Source organism: Silene latifolia, chromosome 9, assembly GCF_048544455.1.
Source record: "Silene latifolia isolate original U9 population chromosome 9, ASM4854445v1, whole genome shotgun sequence".
Taxonomy (NCBI): domain Eukaryota; kingdom Viridiplantae; phylum Streptophyta; class Magnoliopsida; order Caryophyllales; family Caryophyllaceae; genus Silene; species Silene latifolia.
The window spans coordinates 182,326,048-182,347,989 of record NC_133534.1 but is presented as its reverse complement, the minus strand read 5'-3'; the positions used below and the strand labels follow the sequence as shown (position 1 = coordinate 182,347,989).

Sequence of the window (21,942 nt, the reverse complement as noted above, 5' to 3'; positions counted from 1 at the left end):
AACTAATATAATTTAGAGGCAAAGTAGTGAAAAAAAAAAAAAAAAAAAAAAAAGGGGTGCAACACGAGGCCTTCCCAAGAGGTCACCCATCCTAGTACTACTCTCGCCCAAGCACGCTTAATCATGGAGTTCTGATGGGATCCGGTGCATTAGTGCTGGTATGATCGCACCCATACACTTTCCTCACAAATTTCATTATATTACCTCATCTCTAGCCTTTTTTCAACATAAAACAAGTTTTCAATATCCCGTCACGTCTCCGAACTACCGTAACTTGATCCCGGAGAGTCCGATTGGGGCGGATTTTTTTTTCAAATTTATTATCTCGACGAGATCTACGCGTTTAACTCATTAAACTAATATAATTTAGAGGCAAAGTACCGTGAAAAAAAAAAAAAAAAAAAAAAAAAAGGGGTGCAACACGAGGCCTTCCCAGGAGGTCACCCATCCTAGTACTACTCTCGCCCAAGCACGCTTAACTGCGGAGTTCTGATGGGATCCGGTGCATTAGTGCTGGTATGATCGCACCCATACACTTTCCTCACAAATTTCATTATATTACCTCATCTCTAGCCTTTTTTCAACATAAAACAAGTTTTCAATATCCCGTCACGTCTCCGAACGGCCGAATTTGCTCCCGGAGAGTCCGATTGGGGCGGATTTTTTTTTCAAATTTATTATCTCGACGAGATCTACGCGTTTAACTCATTAAACTAATATAATTTAGAGGCAAAGTACCGTGAAAAAAAAAAAAAAAAAAAAAAAAAAGGGGTGCAACACGAGGCCTTCCCAAGAGGTCACCCATCCTAGTACTACTCTCGCCCAAGCACGCTTAATCATGGAGTTCTCGATGGGATCCGGTGCATTAGTGCTGGTATGATCGCACCCATACACTTTCCTCACAAATTTCATTATATTACCTCATCTCTAGCCTTTTTTCAACATAAAACAAGTTTTCAATATCCCGTCACGTCTCCGAACTACCGAATTTGCTCCCGGAGAGTCCGATTGGGGCGGATTTTTTTTTCAAATTTATTATCTCGACGAGATCTACGCGTTTAACTCATTAAACTAATATAATTTAGAGGCAAAGTACCGTGAAAAAAAGAAAAAAAAAGAAAAAAAAAAGGGTGCAACACGAGGCCTTCCCAGGAGGTCACCCATCCTAGTACTACTCTCGCCCAAGCACGCTTAATCATGGAGTTCTGATGGGATCCGGTGCATTAGTGCTGGTATGATCGCACCCATACACTTTCCTCACAAATTTCATTATATTACCTCATCTCTAGCCTTTTTTCAACATAAAACAAGTTTTCAATATCCCGTCACGTCTCCGAACTACCGTAATTTGCTCCCCGAGAGAGTCCGATTGGGGCGGATTTTTTTTTCAAATTTATTATCTCGACGAGATCTACGCGTTTAACTCATTAAACTAATATAATTTAGAGGCAAAGTACCGTGAAAAAAAAAAAAAAAAAAAAAAAAAAGGGGTGCAACACGAGGCCTTCCCAAGAGGTCACCCATCCTAGTACTACTCTCGCCCAAGCACGCTTAATCATGGAGTTCTGATGGGATCCGGTGCATTAGTGCTGGTATGATCGCACCCATACACTTTCCTCACAAATTTCATTATATTACCTCATCTCTAGCCTTTTTTCAACATAAAACAAGTTTTCAATATCCCGTCACGTCTCCGAACGGCCAGAATTTGCTCCCCGAGAGTCCGATTGGGGCGGATTTTTTTTTCAAATTTATTATCTCGACGAGATCTACGCGTTTAACTCATTAAACTAATATAATTTAGAGGCAAAGTACCGTGAAAAAAAAAAAAAAAAAAAAAAAAAAAAAAACAACACGAGGCCTTCCCCTGAGGTCACCCATCCTAGTACTACTCTCGCCCAAGCACGCTTAATCATCGGAGTTCTCGATGGGATCCGGTGCATTAGTGCTGGTATGATCGCACCCATACACTTTCCTCACAAATTTCATTATATTACCTCATCTCTAGCCTTTTTTCAACATAAAACAAGTTTTCAATATCCCGTCACGTCTCCGAACTACGGCCGTAATTTGCTCCCCGAGAGTCCGATTGGGGCGGATTTTTTTTTCAAATTTATTATCTCGACGAGATCTACGCGTTTAACTCATTAAACTAATATAATTTAGAGGCAAAGTACCGTGAAAAAAAGAAAAAAAAAAAAAAAAAAAGGGGTGCAACACGAGGCCTTCCCAAGAGGTCACCCATCCTAGTACTACTCTCGCCCAAGCACGCTTAATCAGGAGTTCTGATGGGATCCGGTGCATTAGTGCTGGTATGATCGCACCCATACACTTTCCTCACAAATTTCATTATATTACCTCATCTCTAGCCTTTTTTCAACATAAAACAAGTTTTCAATATCCCGTCACGTCTCCGAACGGCCGTAATTTGCTCCCGGAGAGTCCGATTGGGGCGGATTTTTTTTTCAAATTTATTATCTCGACGAGATCTACGCGTTTAACTCATTAAACTAATATAATTTAGAGGCAAAGTACCGTGAAAAAAAAAAAAAAAAAAAAGGGGTGCAACACGAGGCCTTCCCAAGAGGTCACCCATCCTAGTACTACTCTCGCCCAAGCACGCTTAATCATGGAGTTCTGATGGGATCCGGTGCATTAGTGCTGGTATGATCGCACCCATACACTTTCCTCACAAATTTCATTATATTACCTCATCTCTAGCCTTTTTTCAACATAAAACAAGTTTTCAATATCCCGTCACGTCTCCGAACTACCGTAAATTTGCTGCTCCCCGAGAGTCCGATTGGGGCGGATTTTTTTTTCAAATTTATTATCTCGACGAGATCTACGCGTTTAACTCATTAAACTAATATAATTTAGAGGCAAAGTACCGTGAAAAAAAGAAAAAAAAGAAAAAAAAGGGGTGCAACACGAGGCCTTCCCAGGAGGTCACCCATCCTAGTACTACTCTCGCCCAAGCACGCTTAACTGCGGAGTTCTGATGGGATCCGGTGCATTAGTGCTGGTATGATCGCACCCATACACTTTCCTCACAAATTTCATTATATTACCTCATCTCTAGCCTTTTTTCAACATAAAACAAGTTTTCAATATCCCGTCACGTCTCCGAACGGCCGTAAATTGCTCCCGGAGAGTCCGATTGGGGCGGATTTTTTTTTCAAATTTATTATCTCGACGAGATCTACGCGTTTAACTCATTAAACTAATATAATTTAGAGGCAAAGTACCGTGAAAAAAAAAAAAAAGAAAAAAAAAAAAAGGGGTGCAACACGAGGCCTTCCCAGGAGGTCACCCATCCTAGTACTACTCGCGCCCAAGCACGCTTAATCATGAGTTCTGATGGGATCCGGTGCATTAGTGCTGGTATGATCGCACCCATACACTTTCCTCACAAATTTCATTATATTACCTCATCTCTAGCCTTTTTTCAACATAAAACAAGTTTTCAATATCCCGTCACGTCTCCGAACTACCGTAAATTTGCTCCCCCGAGAGTCCGATTGGGGCGGATTTTTTTTTCAAATTTATTATCTCGACGAGATCTACGCGTTTAACTCATTAAACTAATATAATTTAGAGGCAAAGTACCGTGAAAAAAAAAAAAAAAAAAGAAAAAAAAGGGGTGCAACACGAGGCCTTCCCAGAGGTCACCCATCCTAGTACTACTACTCGCCCAAGCACGCTTAATCATGGAGTTCTGATGGGATCCGGTGCATTAGTGCTGGTAGGATCGCACCCATACACTTTCCTCACAAATTTCATTATATTACCTCATCTCTAGCCTTTTTTCAACATAAAACAAGTTTTCAATATCCCGTCACGTCTCCGAACTACCGAATTTGCTCCCGAGAGTCCGATTGGGGCGGATTTTTTTTTCAAATTTATTATCTCGACGAGATCTACGCGTTTAACTCATTAAACTAATATAATTTAGAGGCAAAGTACCGTGAAAAAAAAAAAAAAAAAAAAAAAAAAAAAAAAGGTGCAACACGAGGCCTTCCCAGGAGGTCACCCATCCTAGTACTACTCTCGCCCAAGCACGCTTAACTGCGGAGTTCTGATGGGATCCGGTGCATTAGTGCTGGTATGATCGCACCCATACACTTTCCTCACAAATTTCATTATATTACCTCATCTCTAGCCTTTTTTCAACATAAAACAAGTTTTCAATATCCCGTCACGCCTCCGAACTACCGAATTTGCTCCCGAGAGTCCGATTGGGGCGGATTTTTTTTTCAAATTTATTATCTCGACGAGATCTACGCGTTTAACTCATTAAACTAATATAATTTAGAGGCAAAGTACCGTGAAAAAAAAAAAAAAAAAAAAAAAAAAAGGTGCAACACGAGGCCTTCCCAAGAGGTCACCCATCCTAGTACTACTCTCGCCCAAGCACGCTTAATCATGGAGTTCTCGATGGGATCCGGTGCATTAGTGCTGGTATGATCGCACCCATACACTTTCCTCACAAATTTCATTATATTACCTCATCTCTAGCCTTTTTTCAACATAAAACAAGTTTTCAATATATCCCGTCACGCCTCCGAACTACTGAATTTGCTCCCCCGAGAGTCCGATTGGGGCGGATTTTTTTTTCAAATTTATTATCTCGACGAGATCTACGCGTTTAACTCATTAAACTAATATAATTTAGAGGCAAAGTACCGTGAAAAAAAGAAAAAAAAAAAAAAAAAAGGGGTGCAACACGAGGCCTTCCCAAGAGGTCACCCATCCTAGTACTACTCTCGCCCAAGCACGCTTAACTGCGGAGTTCTGATGGGATCCGGTGCATTAGTGCTGGTATGATCGCACCCATACACTTTCCTCACAAATTTCATTATATTACCTCATCTCTAGCCTTTTTTCAACATAAAACAAGTTTTCAATATCCCGTCACGCTCCCGAACTACCGAATTTGCTCCCCGAGAGTCCGATTGGGCGGATTTTTTTTTCAAATTTATTATCTCGACGAGATCTACGCGTTTAACTCATTAAACTAATATAATTTAGAGGCAAAGTACCGTGAAAAAAGAAAAAAAAAAAAAAAAAAAAGGGGTGCAACACGAGGCCTTCCCAGGAGGTCACCCATCCTAGTACTACTCTCGCCCAAGCACGCTTAACTGCGGAGTTCTGATGGGATCCGGTGCATTAGTGCTGGTATGATCGCACCCATACACTTTCCTCACAAATTTCATTATATTACCTCATCTCTAGCCTTTTTTCAACATAAAACAAGTTTTCAATATCCCGTCACGCCTCCGAACGGCCGAATTTGCTCCCCCCGAGAGTCCGATTGGGGCGGATTTTTTTTTCAAATTTATTATCTCGACGAGATCTACGCGTTTAACTCATTAAACTAATATAATTTAGAGGCAAAGTACCGTGAAAAAAAAAAAAAAGAAAAAAAGGGGTGCAACACGAGGCCTTCCTATGAGGTCACCCATCCTAGTACTACTCTCGCCCAAGCACGCTTAATCATGGAGTTCTGATGGGATCCGGTGCATTAGTGCTGGTATGATCGCACCCATACACTTTCCTCACAAATTTCATTATATTACCTCATCTCTAGCCTTTTTTCAACATAAAACAAGTTTTCAATATCCCGTCACGTCTCCGAACTACCGAATTTGCTCCCCGAGAGTCCGATTGGGGCGGATTTTTTTTTTCAAATTTATTATCTCGACGAGATCTACGCGTTTAACTCATTAAACTAATATAATTTAGAGGCAAAGTACCGTGAAAAAAAAAAAAAAAAAAAAAAAAAAAGGGTGCAACACGAGGCCTTCCCAAGAGGTCACCCATCCTAGTACTACTCTCGCCCAAGCACGCTTAATCATGGAGTTCTGATGGGATCCGGTGCATTAGTGCTGGTATGATCGCACCCATACACTTTCCTCACAAATTTCATTATATTACCTCATCTCTAGCCTTTTTTCAACATAAAACAAGTTTTCAATATCCCGTCACGCCTCTCCGAACTACTAATTTGCTCCCCGAGAGTCCGATTGGGGCGGATTTTTTTTTCAAATTTATTATCTCGACGAGATCTACGCGTTTAACTCATTAAACTAATATAATTTAGAGGCAAAGTACCGTGAAAAAAAGAAAAAAAAAAAAAAAAAAAAAAAAGTGCAACACGAGGCCTTCCCAGAGGTCACCCATCCTAGTACTACTCGCCCAAGCACGCTTAATCATGAGTTCTGATGGGATCCGGTGCATTAGTGCTGGTATGATCGCACCCATACACTTTCCTCACAAATTTCATTATATTACCTCATCTCTAGCCTTTTTTCAACATAAAACAAGTTTTCAATATCCCGTCACGTCTCCGAACGGCCGAATTTGCTCCCCGAGAGTCCGATTGGGGCGGATTTTTTTTTCAAATTTATTATCTCGACGAGATCTACGCGTTTAACTCATTAAACTAATATAATTTAGAGGCAAAGTACCGTGAAAAAAAAAAAAAAAAAAAAAAAAAAGGGGTGCAACACGAGGCCTTCCTGAGGTCACCCATCCTAGTACTACTCTCGCCAGCACGCTTAATCATGGAGTTCTGATGGGATCCGGTGCATTAGTGCTGGTATGATCGCACCCATACACTTTCCTCACAAATTTCATTATATTACCTCATCTCTAGCCTTTTTTCAACATAAAACAAGTTTTCAATATCCCGTCACGCTCCGAACTACTAGAATTTGCTCCCCGAGAGAGTCCGATTGGGGCGGATTTTTTTTTCAAATTTATTATCTCGACGAGATCTACGCGTTTAACTCATTAAACTAATATAATTTAGAGGCAAAGTACCGTGAAAAAAAGAAAAAAAAAAAAAAAAAGGGGTGCAACACGAGGCCTTCCCAGAGGTCACCCATCCTAGTACTACTCGCCCAAGCACGCTTAATCATGCGAGTTCTGATGGGATCCGGTGCATTAGTGCTGGTATGATCGCACCCATACACTTTCCTCACAAATTTCATTATATTACCTCATCTCTAGCCTTTTTTCAACATAAAACAAGTTTTCAATATCCCGTCACGCTCCGAACTACCAGAATTTGCTCCCCGAGAGTCCGATTGGGGCGGATTTTTTTTTCAAATTTATTATCTCGACGAGATCTACGCGTTTAACTCATTAAACTAATATAATTTAGAGGCAAAGTACCGTGAAAAAAAGAAAAAAAGAAAAAAAAAAAAGGCAACACGAGGCCTTCCTGTGAGGTCACCCATCCTAGTACTACTCGCCCAAGCACGCTTAATCATGGAGTTCTCGATGGGATCCGGTGCATTAGTGCTGGTATGATCGCACCCATACACTTTCCTCACAAATTTCATTATATTACCTCATCTCTAGCCTTTTTTCAACATAAAACAAGTTTTCAATATCCCGTCACGCCTCCGAACTACCAGAATTTGCTCCCCTGAGAGTCCGATTGGGGCGGATTTTTTTTTCAAATTTATTATCTCGACGAGATCTACGCGTTTAACTCATTAAACTAATATAATTTAGAGGCAAAGTACCGTGAAAAAAAAAAAAAAAAAAAAAGGGGTGCAACACGAGGCCTTCCCAAGAGGTCACCCATCCTAGTACTACTCTCGCCCAAGCACGCTTAATCATGGAGTTCTGATGGGATCCGGTGCATTAGTGCTGGTATGATCGCACCCATACACTTTCCTCACAAATTTCATTATATTACCTCATCTCTAGCCTTTTTTCAACATAAAACAAGTTTTCAATATCCCGTCACGCTCCGAACTACCAGAATTTGCTCCCCGAGAGTCCGATTGGGGCGGATTTTTTTTTTCAAATTTATTATCTCGACGAGATCTACGCGTTTAACTCATTAAACTAATATAATTTAGAGGCAAAGTACCGTGAAAAAAAGAAAAAAAAAGAAAAAAAAAAAGGGGTGCAACACGAGGCCTTCCCAAGAGGTCACCCATCCTAGTACTACTCTCGCCCAAGCACGCTTAATCATGAGTTCTGATGGGATCCGGTGCATTAGTGCTGGTATGATCGCACCCATACACTTTCCTCACAAATTTCATTATATTACCTCATCTCTAGCCTTTTTTCAACATAAAACAAGTTTTCAATATCCCGTCACGCCTCCGAACGGCCGAATTTGCTCCCCGAGAGTCCGATTGGGGCGGATTTTTTTTTCAAATTTATTATCTCGACGAGATCTACGCGTTTAACTCATTAAACTAATATAATTTAGAGGCAAAGTACCGTGAAAAAAAAAAAAAAAAAAAAAAGGGTGCAACACGAGGCCTTCCCAGGAGGTCACCCATCCTAGTACTACTCTCGCCCAAGCACGCTTAACTGCGGAGTTCTGATGGGATCCGGTGCATTAGTGCTGGTATGATCGCACCCATACACTTTCCTCACAAATTTCATTATATTACCTCATCTCTAGCCTTTTTTCAACATAAAACAAGTTTTCAATATCCCGTCACGCCTCCGAACTACCAGAATTTGCTCCCCGAGAGTCCGATTGGGGCGGATTTTTTTTTTCAAATTTATTATCTCGACGAGATCTACGCGTTTAACTCATTAAACTAATATAATTTAGAGGCAAAGTACCGTGAAAAAAAAAAAAAAAAAAAAAAGGGGCAACACGAGGCCTTCCTGAGGTCACCCATCCTAGTACTACTCGCGCCAAGCACGCTTAATCATGGAGTTCTGATGGGATCCGGTGCATTAGTGCTGGTATGATCGCACCCATACACTTTCCTCACAAATTTCATTATATTACCTCATCTCTAGCCTTTTTTCAACATAAAACAAGTTTTCAATATCCCGTCACGCCTCCGAACTACCAGAATTTGCTCCCCGAGAGTCCGATTGGGGCGGATTTTTTTTTCAAATTTATTATCTCGACGAGATCTACGCGTTTAACTCATTAAACTAATATAATTTAGAGGCAAAGTACCGTGAAAAAAAGAAAAAAAAAAAAAAAAAAAAAAAAAGGGTGCAACACGAGGCCTTCCCAGAGGTCACCCATCCTAGTACTACTCGCCCAAGCACGCTTAATCAATCGGAGTTCTGATGGGATCCGGTGCATTAGTGCTGGTATGATCGCACCCATACACTTTCCTCACAAATTTCATTATATTACCTCATCTCTAGCCTTTTTTCAACATAAAACAAGTTTTCAATATCCCGTCACGCCTCCGAACTACCAGAATTTGCTCCCGAGAGTCCGATTGGGGCGGATTTTTTTTTTCAAATTTATTATCTCGACGAGATCTACGCGTTTAACTCATTAAACTAATATAATTTAGAGGCAAAGTACCGTGAAAAAAAAAAAAAAAAAAAAAAAAAAAGGGGTGCAACACGAGGCCTTCCTATGAGGTCACCCATCCTAGTACTACTCTCGCCCAAGCACGCTTAATCATGGAGTTCTGATGGGATCCGGTGCATTAGTGCTGGTATGATCGCACCCATACACTTTCCTCACAAATTTCATTATATTACCTCATCTCTAGCCTTTTTTCAACATAAAACAAGTTTTCAATATCCCGTCACGCTCCGAACTACCAGAATTTGCTCCCCGGAGAGTCCGATTGGGGCGGATTTTTTTTTTTTCAAATTTATTATCTCGACGAGATCTACGCGTTTAACTCATTAAACTAATATAATTTAGAGGCAAAGTACCGTGAAAAAAAAAAAAAAGAAAAAAAAAAAAGGGTGCAACACGAGGCCTTCCCCTGAGGTCACCCATCCTAGTACTACTCGCCAAGCACGCTTAATCATGAGTTCTGATGGGATCCGTGCATTAGTGCTGGTATGATCGCACCCATACACTTTCCTCACAAATTTCATTATATTACCTCATCTCTAGCCTTTTTTCAACATAAAACAAGTTTTCAATATCCCGTCACGCCTCCGAACTACCGAATTTGCTCCCCGAGAGTCCGATTGGGGCGGATTTTTTTTTCAAATTTATTATCTCGACGAGATCTACGCGTTTAACTCATTAAACTAATATAATTTAGAGGCAAAGTACCGTGAAAAAAGAAAAAAAAAAAAAAAAAAAGGGTGCAACACGAGGCCTTCCCAGAGGTCACCCATCCTAGTACTACTCGCCCAAGCACGCTTAATCATGGAGTTCTGATGGGATCCGGTGCATTAGTGCTGGTATGATCGCACCCATACACTTTCCTCACAAATTTCATTATATTACCTCATCTCTAGCCTTTTTTCAACATAAAACAAGTTTTCAATATCCCGTCACGCCTCCGAACTCTACCAGAATTTGCTCCCCCTGAGAGTCCGATTGGGGCGGATTTTTTTTTCAAATTTATTATCTCGACGAGATCTACGCGTTTAACTCATTAAACTAATATAATTTAGAGGCAAAGTACCGTGAAAAAAAAAAAAAAAAAAAAAAAAAGGGTGCAACACGAGGCCTTCCCAGAGGTCACCCATCCTAGTACTACTCGCCCAAGCACGCTTAATCATGAGTTCTGATGGGATCCGGTGCATTAGTGCTGGTATGATCGCACCCATACACTTTCCTCACAAATTTCATTATATTACCTCATCTCTAGCCTTTTTTCAACATAAAACAAGTTTTCAATATCCCGTCACGCTCTCCGAACTACCAGAATTTGCTCCCCGAGAGTCCGATTGGGGCGGATTTTTTTTTCAAATTTATTATCTCGACGAGATCTACGCGTTTAACTCATTAAACTAATATAATTTAGAGGCAAAGTACCGTGAAAAAAAGAAAAAAAAAGAAAAAAAAAAAGGGTGCAACACGAGGCCTTCCCAGAGGTCACCCATCCTAGTACTACTCGCCCAAGCACGCTTAATCATGAGTTCTGATGGGATCCGTGCATTAGTGCTGGTATGATCGCACCCATACACTTTCCTCACAAATTTCATTATATTACCTCATCTCTAGCCTTTTTTCAACATAAAACAAGTTTTCAATATCCCGTCACGCCTCCGAACTACAGAATTTGCTCCCCGAGAGTCCGATTGGGGCGGATTTTTTTTTCAAATTTATTATCTCGACGAGATCTACGCGTTTAACTCATTAAACTAATATAATTTAGAGGCAAAGTACCGTGAAAAAAAAAAAAAAAAAAAAGGGTGCAACACGAGGCCTTCCCCAGAGGTCACCCATCCTAGTACTACTCGCCCAAGCACGCTTAATCATGAGTTCTGATGGGATCCGTGCATTAGTGCTGGTATGATCGCACCCATACACTTTCCTCACAAATTTCATTATATTACCTCATCTCTAGCCTTTTTTCAACATAAAACAAGTTTTCAATATCCCGTCACGCCTCCGAACTACTGAATTTGCTCCCCGAGAGTCCGATTGGGGCGGATTTTTTTTTCAAATTTATTATCTCGACGAGATCTACGCGTTTAACTCATTAAACTAATATAATTTAGAGGCAAAGTACCGTGAAAAAAAGAAAAAAAAGGGGTGCAACACGAGGCCTTCCCAAGAGGTCACCCATCCTAGTACTACTCTCGCCCAAGCACGCTTAATCATGAGTTCTGATGGGATCCGGTGCATTAGTGCTGGTATGATCGCACCCATACACTTTCCTCACAAATTTCATTATATTACCTCATCTCTAGCCTTTTTTCAACATAAAACAAGTTTTCAATATCCCGTCACGCCTCCCGAACTACCAGAATTTGCTCCCCCTGAGAGTCCGATTAGGATTTTTTTTTTTTTCAAATTTATTATCTCGACGAGATCTACGCGTTTAACTCATTAAACTAATATAATTTAGAGGCAAAGTACCGTGAAAAAAAAAAAAAAAAAAGGGGTGCAAAAAAGGTGCAACACGAGGCCTTCCTGTGAGGTCACCCATCCTAGTACTACTCGCCCAAGCACGCTTAATCATGGAGTTCTGATGGGATCCGGTGCATTAGTGCTGGTATGATCGCACCCATACACTTTCCTCACAAATTTCATTATATTACCTCATCTCTAGCCTTTTTTCAACATAAAACAAGTTTTCAATATCCCGTCACGCCTCCGAACTACTGGCCAGAATTTGCTCCCCCGAGAGAGTCCGATTGGGGCGGATTTTTTTTTTTTAAATTTATTATCTCGACGAGATCTACGCGTTTAACTCATTAAACTAATATAATTTAGAGGCAAAGTACCGTGAAAAAAAAAAAAAAAAAAAAAAAAAAAAAAAAGGGTGCAACACGAGGCCTTCCTGTGAGGTCACCCATCCTAGTACTACTCGCCCAAGCACGCTTAATCATGAGTTCTGATGGGATCCGTGCATTAGTGCTGGTATGATCGCACCCATACACTTTCCTCACAAATTTCATTATATTACCTCATCTCTAGCCTTTTTTCAACATAAAACAAGTTTTCAATATCCCGTCACGCCTCCGAACTACCAGAATTTGCTCCCCCGAGAGTCCGATTGGGGCGGATTTTTTTTTCAAATTTATTATCTCGACGAGATCTACGCGTTTAACTCATTAAACTAATATAATTTAGAGGCAAAGTACCGTGAAAAAAAAAAAAAAAAAAAAAAAAAAAAAGGGGTGCAACACGAGGCCTCCCAGAGGTCACCCATCCTAGTACTACTCTCGCCAAGCACGCTTAATCATGGAGTTCTGATGGGATCCGGCGCATTAGTGCTGGTATGATCGCACCCATACACTTTCCTCACAAATTTCATTATATTACCTCATCTCTAGCCTTTTTTCAACATAAAACAAGTTTTCAATATCCCGTCACGCCTCCGAACTCTGAATTTGCTCCCGAGAGTCCGATTGGGGCGGATTTTTTTTTCAAATTTATTATCTCGACGAGATCTACGCGTTTAACTCATTAAACTAATATAATTTAGAGGCAAAGTACCGTGAAAAAAAAAAAAAAAAAAAAAAAAAGGGTGCAACACGAGGCCTTCCCAGAGGTCACCCATCCTAGTACTACTCGCCAAGCACGCTTAATCATGGAGTTCTGATGGGATCCGTGCATTAGTGCTGGTATGATCGCACCCATACACTTTCCTCACAAATTTCATTATATTACCTCATCTCTAGCCTTTTTTCAACATAAAACAAGTTTTCAATATCCCGTCACGCCTCCGAACTACCAGAATTTGCTCCCGAGAGTCCGATTGGGGCGGATTTTTTTTTCAAATTTATTATCTCGACGAGATCTACGCGTTTAACTCATTAAACTAATATAATTTAGAGGCAAAGTACCGTGAAAAAAAAAAAAAAAAAAAAAAAAAAAAAAAGGGGTGCAACACGAGGCCTTCCCAGAGGTCACCCATCCTAGTACTACTCTCGCCAAGCACGCTTAATCATGAGTTCTGATGGGATCCGGTGCATTAGTGCTGGTGTGATCGCACCCATACACTTTCCTCACAAATTTCATTATATTACCTCATCTCTAGCCTTTTTTCAACATAAAACAAGTTTTCAATATCCCGTCACGCTCCGAACTACCAGAATTTGCTCCCCGAGAGTCCGATTGGGGCGGATTTTTTTTTCAAATTTATTATCTCGACGAGATCTACGCGTTTAACTCATTAAACTAATATAATTTTGAGGCAAAGTACCGTGAAAAAAAAAAAAAAAAAAAAAAAAAAAAAAAAAAAAAGTGCAACACGAGGCCTTCCTGTGAGGTCACCCATCCTAGTACTACTCGCCCAAGCACGCTTAATCATGCGGAGTTCTCGATGGGATCCGTGCATTAGTGCTGGTATGATCGCACCCATACACTTTCCTCACAAATTTCATTATATTACCTCATCTCTAGCCTTTTTTCAACATAAAACAAGTTTTCAATATCCCGTCACGCTCCGAACTACCAGAATTTGCTCCCCCGAGAGTCCGATTGGGGCGGATTTTTTTCAAATTTATTATCTCGACGAGATCTACGCGTTTAACTCATTAAACTAATATAATTTAGAGGCAAAGTACCGTGAAAAAAAAAAAAAAAAAAAAAAAAAAAAAAGGGGTGCAACACGAGGCCTTCCTGAGGTCACCCATCCTAGTACTACTCGCCAAGCACGCTTAATCATGGAGTTCTGATGGGATCCGCATTGCTGGTATGATCGCACCCATACACTTTCCTCACAAATTTCATTATATTACCTCATCTCTAGCCTTTTTTCAACATAAAACAAGTTTTCAATATCCCGTCACGCCTCCGAACTACCAGAATTTGCTCCCGAGAGTCCGATTGGGGCGGATTTTTTTTTCAAATTTATTATCTCGACGAGATCTACGCGTTTAACTCATTAAACTAATATAATTTAGAGGCAAAGTACCGTGAAAAAAAGAAAAAAAAAAAAAAAAAAAAAAAAGTGCAACACGAGGCCTTCCTGTGAGGTCACCCATCCTAGTACTACTCGCCAAGCACGCTTAAATGCGGAGTTCTGATGGGATCCGGTGCATTAGTGCTGGTATGATCGCACCCATACACTTTCCTCACAAATTTCATTATATTACCTCATCTCTAGCCTTTTTTCAACATAAAACAAGTTTTCAATATCCCGTCACGCCTCCGAACTACCCAAATTTGCTCCCGAGAGTCCGTTGGGGCGGATTTTTTTTTCAAATTTATTATCTCGACGAGATCTACGCGTTTAACTCATTAAACTAATATAATTTAGAGGCAAAGTACCGTGAAAAAAAAAAAAAAAAAAAAAAAAAAGGGTGCAACACGAGGCCTTCCTGAGGTCACCCATCCTAGTACTACTCGCCCAAGCACGCTTAATCATGAGTTCTGATGGGATCCGTGCATTAGTGCTGGTATGATCGCACCCATACACTTTCCTCACAAATTTCATTATATTACCTCATCTCTAGCCTTTTTTCAACATAAAACAAGTTTTCAATATCCCGTCACGCTCCGAACTACCAGAATTTGCTCCCTTCCCGAGAGTCCGATTGGGGCGGATTTTTTTTTCAAATTTATTATCTCGACGAGATCTACGCGTTTAACTCATTAAACTAATATAATTTAGAGGCAAAGTACCGTGAAAAAAAAAAAAAAAAAAAAAAAAAAAAAGGGGTGCAACACGAGGCCTTCCCCAGAGAGGTCACCCATCCTAGTACTACTCTCGCCCAAGCACGCTTAATCAATGCGAGTTCTGATGGGATCCGTGCATTAGTGCTGGTATGATCGCACCCATACACTTTCCTCACAAATTTCATTATATTACCTCATCTCTAGCCTTTTTTCAACATAAAACAAGTTTTCAATATCCCGTCACGCCTCCGAACTACCAGAATTTGCTCCCGAGAGTCCGATTGGGGCGGATTTTTTTCAAATTTATTATCTCGACGAGATCTACGCGTTTAACTCATTAAACTAATATAATTTAGAGGCAAAGTACCGTGAAAAAAGAAAAAAAAAAAAAAAAAAAAAAAAAAGGTGCAACACGAGGCCTTCCCAGAGGTCACCCATCCTAGTACTACTCGCCAAGCACGCTTAATCATGAGTTCTGATGGGATCCGTGCATTAGTGCTGGTATGATCGCACCCATACACTTTCCTCACAAATTTCATTATATTACCTCATCTCTAGCCTTTTTTCAACATAAAACAAGTTTTCAATATCCCGTCACGCCTCCCGAACTACCAGAATTTGCTCCCCGAGAGTCCGATTGGGGCGGATTTTTTTTTCAAATTTATTATCTCGACGAGATCTACGCGTTTAACTCATTAAACTAATATAATTTAGAGGCAAAGTACCGTGAAAAAAAAAAAAAAAAAAAAAAAAGGGGTGCAACACGAGGCCTTCCTGAGGTCACCCATCCTAGTACTACTCTCGCCCAAGCACGCTTAATCATGGAGTTCTGATGGGATCCGGTGCATTAGTGCTGGTATGATCGCACCCATACACTTTCCTCACAAATTTCATTATATTACCTCATCTCTAGCCTTTTTTCAACATAAAACAAGTTTTCAATATCCCGTCACGCTCTCCGAACTACCAGAATTTGCTCCCCGAGAGTCCGATTGGGGCGGATTTTTTTTTTTCAAATTTATTATCTCGACGAGATCTACGCGTTTAACTCATTAAACTAATATAATTTAGAGGCAAAGTACCGTGAAAAAAAAAAAAAAAAAAAAGGGTGCAACACGAGGCCTTCCTATGAGGTCACCCATCCTAGTACTACTCTCGCCCAAGCACGCTTAATCATGAGTTCTGATGGGATCCGTGCATTAGTGCTGGTATGATCGCACCCATACACTTTCCTCACAAATTTCATTATATTACCTCATCTCTAGCCTTTTTTCAACATAAAACAAGTTTTCAATATCCCGTCACGCCTCCGAACTACCAGAATTTGCTCCCCCCGAGAGTCCGATTGGGGCGGATTTTTTTTTCAAATTTATTATCTCGACGAGATCTACGCGTTTAACTCATTAAACTAATATAATTTAGAGGCAAAGTACCGTGAAAAAAAAAAAAAAAAAAAAGGGGTGCAACACGAGGCCTTCCTGAGGTCACCCATCCTAGTACTACTCTCGCCAAGCACGCTTAATCATGAGTTCTGATGGGATCCGTGCATTAGTGCTGGTATGATCGCACCCATACACTTTCCTCACAAATTTCATTATATTACCTCATCTCTAGCCTTTTTTTCAACATAAAACAAGTTTTCAATATCCCGTCACGCCTCCGAACTACCAGAATTTGCTCCCCGAGAGAGTCCGATTGGGGCGGATTTTTTTTTCAAATTTATTATCTCGACGAGATCTACGCGTTTAACTCATTAAACTAATATAATTTAGAGGCAAAGTACCGTGAAAAAAAAAAAAAAAAAAAAAAAAAAAAAAAGGGGGTGCAACACGAGGCCTTCCTGAGGTCACCCATCCTAGTACTACTCGCCCAAGCACGCTTAATCGCGAGTTCTGATGGGATCCGTGCATTAGTGCTGGTATGATCGCACCCATACACTTTCCTCACAAATTTCATTATATTACCTCATCTCTAGCCTTTTTTCAACATAAAACAAGTTTTCAATATCCCGTCACGCCTCCGAACTACACCAGAATTTGCTCCCCGAGAGTCCGATTGGGGCGGATTATTTTTTCAAATTTATTATCTCGACGAGATCTACGCGTTTAACTCATTAAACTAATATAATTTAGAGGCAAAGTACCGTGAAAAAAAAAAAAAAAAAAAAAAGGGTGCAACACGAGGCCTTCCTGAGGTCACCCATCCTAGTACTACTCTCGCCAAGCACGCTTAATCATGGAGTTCTGATGGGATCCGTGCATTAGTGCTGGTATGATCGCACCCATACACTTTCCTCACAAATTTCATTATATTACCTCATCTCTAGCCTTTTTTCAACATAAAACAAGTTTTCAATATCCCGTCACGCCTCCGAACTACCAGAATTTGCTCCCCGAGAGTCCGATTGGGGCGGATTTTTTTTTTCAAATTTATTATCTCGACGAGATCTACGCGTTTAACTCATTAAACTAATATAATTTAGAGGCAAAGTACCGTGAAAAAAAAAAAAAAAAAGAAAAAAAAAAGGGGTGCAACACGAGGCCTTCCCTGAGGAGGTCACCCATCCTAGTACTACTCGCCCAAGCACGCTTAATCATGGAGTTCTGATGGGATCCGTGCATTAGTGCTGGTATGATCGCACCCATACACTTTCCTCACAAATTTCATTATATTACCTCATCTCTAGCCTTTTTTCAACATAAAACAAGTTTTCAATATCCCGTCACGCCTCCGAACTACCAATTTGCTCCCCCTGAGAGTCCGATTGGGGCGGATTTTTTTTTTTCAAATTTATTATCTCGACGAGATCTACGCGTTTAACTCATTAAACTAATATAATTTAGAGGCAAAGTACCGTGAAAAAAAAAAAAAAAAAAAAAAAAAAAAGGGTGCAACACGAGGCCTTCCCAGAGGTCACCCATCCTAGTACTACTCTCGCCAAGCACGCTTAATCATGGAGTTCTGATGGGATCCGTGCATTAGTGCTGGTATGATCGCACCCATACACTTTCCTCACAAATTTCATTATATTACCTCATCTCTAGCCTTTTTTCAACATAAAACAAGTTTTCAATATCCCGCACGCCTCCGAACTACCAGAATTTGCTCCCCGAGAGTCCGATTGGGGCGGATTTTTTTTTCAAATTTATTATCTCGACGAGATCTACGCGTTTAACTCATTAAACTAATATAATTTAGAGGCAAAGTACCGTGAAAAAAAAAAAAAAAAAAAAAAAAAAGGTGCAACACGAGGCCTTCCTGTGAGGTCACCCATCCTAGTACTACTCGCCGCCAGCACGCTTAATCATGGGAGTTCGATGGGATCCGTGCATTAGTGCTGGTATGATCGCACCCATACACTTTCCTCACAAATTTCATTATATTACCTCATCTCTAGCCTTTTTTCAACATAAAACAAGTTTTCAATATCCCGTCACGCCTCCGAACTACCAGAATTTGCTCCCCGAGAGTCCGATTGGGGCGGATTTTTTTTTCAAATTTATTATCTCGACGAGATCTACGCGTTTAACTCATTAAACTAATATAATTTAGAGGCAAAGTACCGTGAAAAAAAAAAAAAGAAAAAAGGGGCAAACACGAGGCCTTCCTGTGAGGTCACCCATCCTAGTACTACTCGCCAAGCACGCTTAATCATGAGTTCTGATGGGATCCGTGCATTAGTGCTGGTATGATCGCACCCATACACTTTCCTCACAAATTTCATTATATTACCTCATCTCTAGCCTTTTTTCAACATAAAACAAGTTTTCAATATCCCGCCACGCCTCCGAACTACCAGAATTTGCTCCCCGAGAGTCCGATTGGGGCGGATTTTTTTTTCAAATTTATTATCTCGACGAGATCTACGCGTTTAACTCATTAAACTAATATAATTTAGAGGCAAAGTACCGTGAAAAAAAAAAAAAAAAGAAAAAAAAGGGTGCAACACGAGGCCTTCCCAGAGGGTCACCCATCCTAGTACTACTCGCCAAGCACGCTTAATCATGGAGTTCTGATGGGATCCGTGCATTAGTGCTGGTATGATCGCACCCATACACTTTCCTCACAAATTTCATTATATTACCTCATCTCTAGCCTTTTTTCAACATAAAACAAGTTTTCAATATCCCGTCACGCCTCCGAACTACCAGAATTTGCTCCCCGAGAGTCCGATTGGGGCGGATTTTTTTTTCAAATTTATTATCTCGACGAGATCTACGCGTTTAACTCATTAAACTAATATAATTTAGAGGCAAAGTACCGTGAAAAAAAAAAAAAAAAAAAAAAAAAAAAAAAAAAGTGCAACACGAGGCCTTCCCAGAGAGGTCACCCATCCTAGTACTACTCGCCCAAGCACGCTTAATCATGGAGTTCTGATGGGATCCGGCGCATTAGTGCTGGTATGATCGCACCCATACACTTTCCTCACAAATTTCATTATATTACCTCATCTCTAGCCTTTTTTCAACATAAAACAAGTTTTCAATATCCCGTCACGCCTCCGAACTACCAGAATTTGCTCCCCCGAGAGTCCGATTGGGGCGGATTTTTTTTTCAAATTTATTATCTCGACGAGATCTACGCGTTTAACTCATTAAACTAATATAATTTAGAGGCAAAGTACCGTGAAAAAAGAAAAAAAAAAAAAAAAAAGGGGTGCAACACGAGGCCTTCCCAGAGGTCACCCATCCTAGTACTACTCGCCCAAGCACGCTTAATCATGCGGAGTTCTGATGGGATCCGTGCATTAGTGCTGGTATGATCGCACCCATACACTTTCCTCACAAATTTCATTATATTACCTCATCTCTAGCCTTTTTTCAACATAAAACAAGTTTTCAATATCCCGCCACGCCTCCGAACTACCAGAATTTGCTCCCCGAGAGTCCGATTGGGGGATTTTTTTTTTCAAATTTATTATCTCGACGAGATCTACGCGTTTAACTCATTAAACTAATATAATTTAGAGGCAAAGTACCGTGAAAAAAAAAAAAAAAAAAAAAAAAAAGGGGTGCAACACGAGGCCTTCCCAGAGGTCACCCATCCTAGTACTACTCTCGCCAAGCACGCTTAATCATGAGTTCATGGGATCCGTGCATTAGTGCTGGTATGATCGCACCCATACACTTTCCTCACAAAATTTCATTATATTACCTCATCTCTAGCCTTTTTTCAACATAAAACAAGTTTTCAATATCCCGTCCACGCCTCCGAACGGCCAGAATTTGCTCCCCGAGAGTCCGATTGGGGCGGATTTTTTTTTTTTCAAATTTATTATCTCGACGAGATCTACGCGTTTAACTCATTAAACTAATATAATTTAGAGGCAAAGTACCGTGAAAAAAAAAAAAAAAAAAAAAAAAAAGGGGTGCAACACGAGGCCTTCCTGTGAGGTCACCCATCCTAGTACTACTCGCCCAAGCACGCTTAATCATGAGTTCTGATGGGATCCGTGCATTAGTGCTGGTATGATCGCACCCATACACTTTCCTCACAAATTTCATTATATTACCTCATCTCTAGCCTTTTTTCAACATAAAACAAGTTTTCAATATCCCGCACGCCTCCGAACTACCAGAATTTGCTCCCTGAGAGTCCGATTGGGGCGGATTTTTTTTTCAAATTTATTATCTCGACGAGATCTACGCGTTTAACTCATTAAACTAATATAATTTAGAGGCAAAGTACCGTGAAAAAAAAAAAAAAAAAAAAAAAAAAAGTGCAACACGAGGCCTTCCTGAGGTCACCCATCCTAGTACTACTCTCGCCCAAGCACGCTTAATCATGGAGTTCTGATGGGATCCGTGCATTAGTGCTGGTATGATCGCACCCATACACTTTCCTCACAAATTTCATTATATTACCTCATCTCTAGCCTTTTTTCAACATCAAACAAGTTTTCAATATCCCGCACGCGCTCCGAACTACCAGAATTTGCTCCCCGAGAGTCCGATTGGGGCGGATTTTTTTTTCAAATTTATTATCTCGACGAGATCTACGCGTTTAACTCATTAAACTAATATAATTTAGAGGCAAAGTACCGTGAAAAAAGAAAAAAAAAAAAAAAGGGGTGCAACACGAGGCCTTCCTGAGGTCACCCATCCTAGTACTACTCGCCAAGCACGCTTAATCATGAGTTCTGATGGGATCCGGTGCATTAGTGCTGGTATGATCGCACCCATACACTTTCTCACAAATTTCATTATATTACCTCATCTCTAGCCTTTTTTCAACATAAAACAAGTTTTCAATATCCCGTCACGCCTCCGAACTACCAGAATTTGCTCCTTGAGAGTCCGATTGGGGCGGATTTTTTTTTCAAATTTATTATCTCGACGAGATCTACGCGCTTAACTCATTAAACTAATATAATTTAGAGGCAAAGTACCGTGAAAAAAAAAAAAAAAAAAAAAAGGGTGCAACACGAGGCCTTCCCAGAGAGGTCACCCATCCTAGTACTACTCGCCAAGCACGCTTAATCATGAGTTCTGATGGGATCCGGTGCATTAGTGCTGGTATGATCGCACCCATACACTTTCTCACAAATTTCATTATATTACCTCATCTCTAGCCTTTTTCAACATAAAACAAGTTTTCAATATCCCGTCACGCCTCCGAACTACCAGAATTTGCTCCCCGAGAGTCCGATTGGGGGATTTTTTTTTCAAATTTATTATCTCGACGAGATCTACGCGTTTAACTCATTAAACTAATATAATTTAGAGGCAAAGTACCGTGAAAAAAAGAAAAAAAAAAAAAAAAAAGGTGCAACACGAGGCCTTCCTGAGGTCACCCATCCTAGTACTACTCGCCAAGCACGCTTAATCATGGAGTTCTGATGGGATCCGTGCATTAGTGCTGGTATGATCGCACCCATACACTTTCCTCACAAATTTCATTATATTACCTCATCTCTAGCCTTTTTTCAACATAAAACAAGTTTT

The 21,942-nt window shown here is 40.4% G+C and overlaps 24 non-coding genes and 36 pseudogenes across 24 annotated transcripts; all 60 read right to left on the bottom strand.

Annotated features, from left to right (window-relative positions):
• Positions 1-53: 53 nt before the first annotated feature.
• On the bottom strand, positions 54-172 carry LOC141602819 (5S ribosomal RNA). Its single transcript, XR_012524727.1, has one exon. It is a non-coding gene; the product is annotated as a 5S ribosomal RNA (ribosomal RNA).
• Positions 173-411: 239 nt separating this feature from the next.
• Positions 412-530, bottom strand: LOC141604204 (5S ribosomal RNA). The gene has a single exon (XR_012525927.1). It is a non-coding gene; the product is annotated as a 5S ribosomal RNA (ribosomal RNA).
• Positions 531-768: 238 nt separating this feature from the next.
• On the bottom strand, positions 769-888 carry LOC141603018 (5S ribosomal RNA). Its single transcript, XR_012524917.1, has one exon. It is a non-coding gene; the product is annotated as a 5S ribosomal RNA (ribosomal RNA).
• A 239-nt stretch (positions 889-1,127) lies between these two features.
• LOC141602771 (5S ribosomal RNA) lies at positions 1,128-1,246 on the bottom strand. Its single transcript, XR_012524681.1, has one exon. It is a non-coding gene; the product is annotated as a 5S ribosomal RNA (ribosomal RNA).
• A 241-nt stretch (positions 1,247-1,487) lies between these two features.
• On the bottom strand, positions 1,488-1,606 carry LOC141602808 (5S ribosomal RNA). Its single transcript, XR_012524716.1, has one exon. It is a non-coding gene; the product is annotated as a 5S ribosomal RNA (ribosomal RNA).
• Positions 1,607-1,844: 238 nt separating this feature from the next.
• Positions 1,845-1,965, bottom strand: LOC141604080 (5S ribosomal RNA; annotated as a pseudogene).
• Positions 1,966-2,208: 243 nt separating this feature from the next.
• LOC141603089 (5S ribosomal RNA) lies at positions 2,209-2,326 on the bottom strand. The gene has a single exon (XR_012524985.1). It is a non-coding gene; the product is annotated as a 5S ribosomal RNA (ribosomal RNA).
• A 233-nt stretch (positions 2,327-2,559) lies between these two features.
• On the bottom strand, positions 2,560-2,678 carry LOC141602795 (5S ribosomal RNA). The gene has a single exon (XR_012524703.1). It is a non-coding gene; the product is annotated as a 5S ribosomal RNA (ribosomal RNA).
• A 242-nt stretch (positions 2,679-2,920) lies between these two features.
• On the bottom strand, positions 2,921-3,039 carry LOC141603919 (5S ribosomal RNA). The gene has a single exon (XR_012525754.1). It is a non-coding gene; the product is annotated as a 5S ribosomal RNA (ribosomal RNA).
• A 241-nt stretch (positions 3,040-3,280) lies between these two features.
• Positions 3,281-3,398, bottom strand: LOC141603323 (5S ribosomal RNA). The gene has a single exon (XR_012525207.1). It is a non-coding gene; the product is annotated as a 5S ribosomal RNA (ribosomal RNA).
• Positions 3,399-3,640: 242 nt separating this feature from the next.
• LOC141604113 (5S ribosomal RNA) lies at positions 3,641-3,759 on the bottom strand (annotated as a pseudogene).
• Positions 3,760-4,000: 241 nt separating this feature from the next.
• On the bottom strand, positions 4,001-4,119 carry LOC141604186 (5S ribosomal RNA). Its single transcript, XR_012525924.1, has one exon. It is a non-coding gene; the product is annotated as a 5S ribosomal RNA (ribosomal RNA).
• Positions 4,120-4,355: 236 nt separating this feature from the next.
• LOC141603145 (5S ribosomal RNA) lies at positions 4,356-4,475 on the bottom strand. Its single transcript, XR_012525041.1, has one exon. It is a non-coding gene; the product is annotated as a 5S ribosomal RNA (ribosomal RNA).
• Positions 4,476-4,716: 241 nt separating this feature from the next.
• On the bottom strand, positions 4,717-4,835 carry LOC141604116 (5S ribosomal RNA). The gene has a single exon (XR_012525916.1). It is a non-coding gene; the product is annotated as a 5S ribosomal RNA (ribosomal RNA).
• A 238-nt stretch (positions 4,836-5,073) lies between these two features.
• Positions 5,074-5,192, bottom strand: LOC141602741 (5S ribosomal RNA). The gene has a single exon (XR_012524653.1). It is a non-coding gene; the product is annotated as a 5S ribosomal RNA (ribosomal RNA).
• A 236-nt stretch (positions 5,193-5,428) lies between these two features.
• LOC141602971 (5S ribosomal RNA) lies at positions 5,429-5,547 on the bottom strand. The gene has a single exon (XR_012524873.1). It is a non-coding gene; the product is annotated as a 5S ribosomal RNA (ribosomal RNA).
• Positions 5,548-5,786: 239 nt separating this feature from the next.
• On the bottom strand, positions 5,787-5,905 carry LOC141602830 (5S ribosomal RNA). The gene has a single exon (XR_012524738.1). It is a non-coding gene; the product is annotated as a 5S ribosomal RNA (ribosomal RNA).
• Positions 5,906-6,147: 242 nt separating this feature from the next.
• LOC141604159 (5S ribosomal RNA) lies at positions 6,148-6,262 on the bottom strand (annotated as a pseudogene).
• A 238-nt stretch (positions 6,263-6,500) lies between these two features.
• On the bottom strand, positions 6,501-6,615 carry LOC141604150 (5S ribosomal RNA; annotated as a pseudogene).
• Positions 6,616-6,854: 239 nt separating this feature from the next.
• LOC141604131 (5S ribosomal RNA) lies at positions 6,855-6,971 on the bottom strand (annotated as a pseudogene).
• Positions 6,972-7,207: 236 nt separating this feature from the next.
• LOC141604134 (5S ribosomal RNA) lies at positions 7,208-7,325 on the bottom strand (annotated as a pseudogene).
• Positions 7,326-7,560: 235 nt separating this feature from the next.
• LOC141602783 (5S ribosomal RNA) lies at positions 7,561-7,679 on the bottom strand. Its single transcript, XR_012524692.1, has one exon. It is a non-coding gene; the product is annotated as a 5S ribosomal RNA (ribosomal RNA).
• A 242-nt stretch (positions 7,680-7,921) lies between these two features.
• Positions 7,922-8,039, bottom strand: LOC141603299 (5S ribosomal RNA). Its single transcript, XR_012525185.1, has one exon. It is a non-coding gene; the product is annotated as a 5S ribosomal RNA (ribosomal RNA).
• Positions 8,040-8,272: 233 nt separating this feature from the next.
• LOC141603627 (5S ribosomal RNA) lies at positions 8,273-8,391 on the bottom strand. Its single transcript, XR_012525490.1, has one exon. It is a non-coding gene; the product is annotated as a 5S ribosomal RNA (ribosomal RNA).
• A 234-nt stretch (positions 8,392-8,625) lies between these two features.
• On the bottom strand, positions 8,626-8,741 carry LOC141604160 (5S ribosomal RNA; annotated as a pseudogene).
• Positions 8,742-8,986: 245 nt separating this feature from the next.
• LOC141604089 (5S ribosomal RNA) lies at positions 8,987-9,104 on the bottom strand (annotated as a pseudogene).
• A 240-nt stretch (positions 9,105-9,344) lies between these two features.
• LOC141602959 (5S ribosomal RNA) lies at positions 9,345-9,463 on the bottom strand. Its single transcript, XR_012524861.1, has one exon. It is a non-coding gene; the product is annotated as a 5S ribosomal RNA (ribosomal RNA).
• A 242-nt stretch (positions 9,464-9,705) lies between these two features.
• Positions 9,706-9,819, bottom strand: LOC141604182 (5S ribosomal RNA; annotated as a pseudogene).
• Positions 9,820-10,056: 237 nt separating this feature from the next.
• LOC141603998 (5S ribosomal RNA) lies at positions 10,057-10,172 on the bottom strand. Its single transcript, XR_012525827.1, has one exon. It is a non-coding gene; the product is annotated as a 5S ribosomal RNA (ribosomal RNA).
• Positions 10,173-10,413: 241 nt separating this feature from the next.
• Positions 10,414-10,528, bottom strand: LOC141604139 (5S ribosomal RNA; annotated as a pseudogene).
• A 242-nt stretch (positions 10,529-10,770) lies between these two features.
• Positions 10,771-10,884, bottom strand: LOC141604158 (5S ribosomal RNA; annotated as a pseudogene).
• A 231-nt stretch (positions 10,885-11,115) lies between these two features.
• LOC141604138 (5S ribosomal RNA) lies at positions 11,116-11,230 on the bottom strand (annotated as a pseudogene).
• A 228-nt stretch (positions 11,231-11,458) lies between these two features.
• LOC141603288 (5S ribosomal RNA) lies at positions 11,459-11,576 on the bottom strand. The gene has a single exon (XR_012525174.1). It is a non-coding gene; the product is annotated as a 5S ribosomal RNA (ribosomal RNA).
• A 245-nt stretch (positions 11,577-11,821) lies between these two features.
• LOC141604010 (5S ribosomal RNA) lies at positions 11,822-11,938 on the bottom strand. The gene has a single exon (XR_012525838.1). It is a non-coding gene; the product is annotated as a 5S ribosomal RNA (ribosomal RNA).
• Positions 11,939-12,191: 253 nt separating this feature from the next.
• Positions 12,192-12,306, bottom strand: LOC141604146 (5S ribosomal RNA; annotated as a pseudogene).
• A 243-nt stretch (positions 12,307-12,549) lies between these two features.
• LOC141604124 (5S ribosomal RNA) lies at positions 12,550-12,665 on the bottom strand (annotated as a pseudogene).
• Positions 12,666-12,899: 234 nt separating this feature from the next.
• Positions 12,900-13,013, bottom strand: LOC141604175 (5S ribosomal RNA; annotated as a pseudogene).
• Positions 13,014-13,256: 243 nt separating this feature from the next.
• LOC141604166 (5S ribosomal RNA) lies at positions 13,257-13,372 on the bottom strand (annotated as a pseudogene).
• A 246-nt stretch (positions 13,373-13,618) lies between these two features.
• On the bottom strand, positions 13,619-13,737 carry LOC141604162 (5S ribosomal RNA; annotated as a pseudogene).
• A 590-nt stretch (positions 13,738-14,327) lies between these two features.
• Positions 14,328-14,443, bottom strand: LOC141604111 (5S ribosomal RNA; annotated as a pseudogene).
• Positions 14,444-14,679: 236 nt separating this feature from the next.
• LOC141604177 (5S ribosomal RNA) lies at positions 14,680-14,792 on the bottom strand (annotated as a pseudogene).
• Positions 14,793-15,037: 245 nt separating this feature from the next.
• Positions 15,038-15,159, bottom strand: LOC141604148 (5S ribosomal RNA; annotated as a pseudogene).
• Positions 15,160-15,400: 241 nt separating this feature from the next.
• Positions 15,401-15,513, bottom strand: LOC141604205 (5S ribosomal RNA; annotated as a pseudogene).
• A 238-nt stretch (positions 15,514-15,751) lies between these two features.
• Positions 15,752-15,868, bottom strand: LOC141603311 (5S ribosomal RNA). Its single transcript, XR_012525196.1, has one exon. It is a non-coding gene; the product is annotated as a 5S ribosomal RNA (ribosomal RNA).
• Positions 15,869-16,103: 235 nt separating this feature from the next.
• LOC141604033 (5S ribosomal RNA) lies at positions 16,104-16,220 on the bottom strand. Its single transcript, XR_012525859.1, has one exon. It is a non-coding gene; the product is annotated as a 5S ribosomal RNA (ribosomal RNA).
• Positions 16,221-16,455: 235 nt separating this feature from the next.
• LOC141604180 (5S ribosomal RNA) lies at positions 16,456-16,569 on the bottom strand (annotated as a pseudogene).
• Positions 16,570-16,817: 248 nt separating this feature from the next.
• On the bottom strand, positions 16,818-16,930 carry LOC141604172 (5S ribosomal RNA; annotated as a pseudogene).
• A 236-nt stretch (positions 16,931-17,166) lies between these two features.
• Positions 17,167-17,281, bottom strand: LOC141604156 (5S ribosomal RNA; annotated as a pseudogene).
• A 242-nt stretch (positions 17,282-17,523) lies between these two features.
• Positions 17,524-17,641, bottom strand: LOC141604135 (5S ribosomal RNA; annotated as a pseudogene).
• Positions 17,642-17,883: 242 nt separating this feature from the next.
• LOC141604132 (5S ribosomal RNA) lies at positions 17,884-17,999 on the bottom strand (annotated as a pseudogene).
• Positions 18,000-18,235: 236 nt separating this feature from the next.
• LOC141604208 (5S ribosomal RNA) lies at positions 18,236-18,352 on the bottom strand (annotated as a pseudogene).
• A 583-nt stretch (positions 18,353-18,935) lies between these two features.
• On the bottom strand, positions 18,936-19,050 carry LOC141604149 (5S ribosomal RNA; annotated as a pseudogene).
• Positions 19,051-19,294: 244 nt separating this feature from the next.
• LOC141604120 (5S ribosomal RNA) lies at positions 19,295-19,412 on the bottom strand (annotated as a pseudogene).
• A 239-nt stretch (positions 19,413-19,651) lies between these two features.
• Positions 19,652-19,768, bottom strand: LOC141604129 (5S ribosomal RNA; annotated as a pseudogene).
• A 238-nt stretch (positions 19,769-20,006) lies between these two features.
• LOC141604194 (5S ribosomal RNA) lies at positions 20,007-20,119 on the bottom strand (annotated as a pseudogene).
• Positions 20,120-20,363: 244 nt separating this feature from the next.
• LOC141604142 (5S ribosomal RNA) lies at positions 20,364-20,478 on the bottom strand (annotated as a pseudogene).
• A 236-nt stretch (positions 20,479-20,714) lies between these two features.
• Positions 20,715-20,830, bottom strand: LOC141604119 (5S ribosomal RNA; annotated as a pseudogene).
• A 235-nt stretch (positions 20,831-21,065) lies between these two features.
• On the bottom strand, positions 21,066-21,178 carry LOC141604202 (5S ribosomal RNA; annotated as a pseudogene).
• A 233-nt stretch (positions 21,179-21,411) lies between these two features.
• LOC141604189 (5S ribosomal RNA) lies at positions 21,412-21,527 on the bottom strand (annotated as a pseudogene).
• Positions 21,528-21,760: 233 nt separating this feature from the next.
• On the bottom strand, positions 21,761-21,873 carry LOC141604201 (5S ribosomal RNA; annotated as a pseudogene).
• Positions 21,874-21,942: the final 69 nt, after the last annotated feature.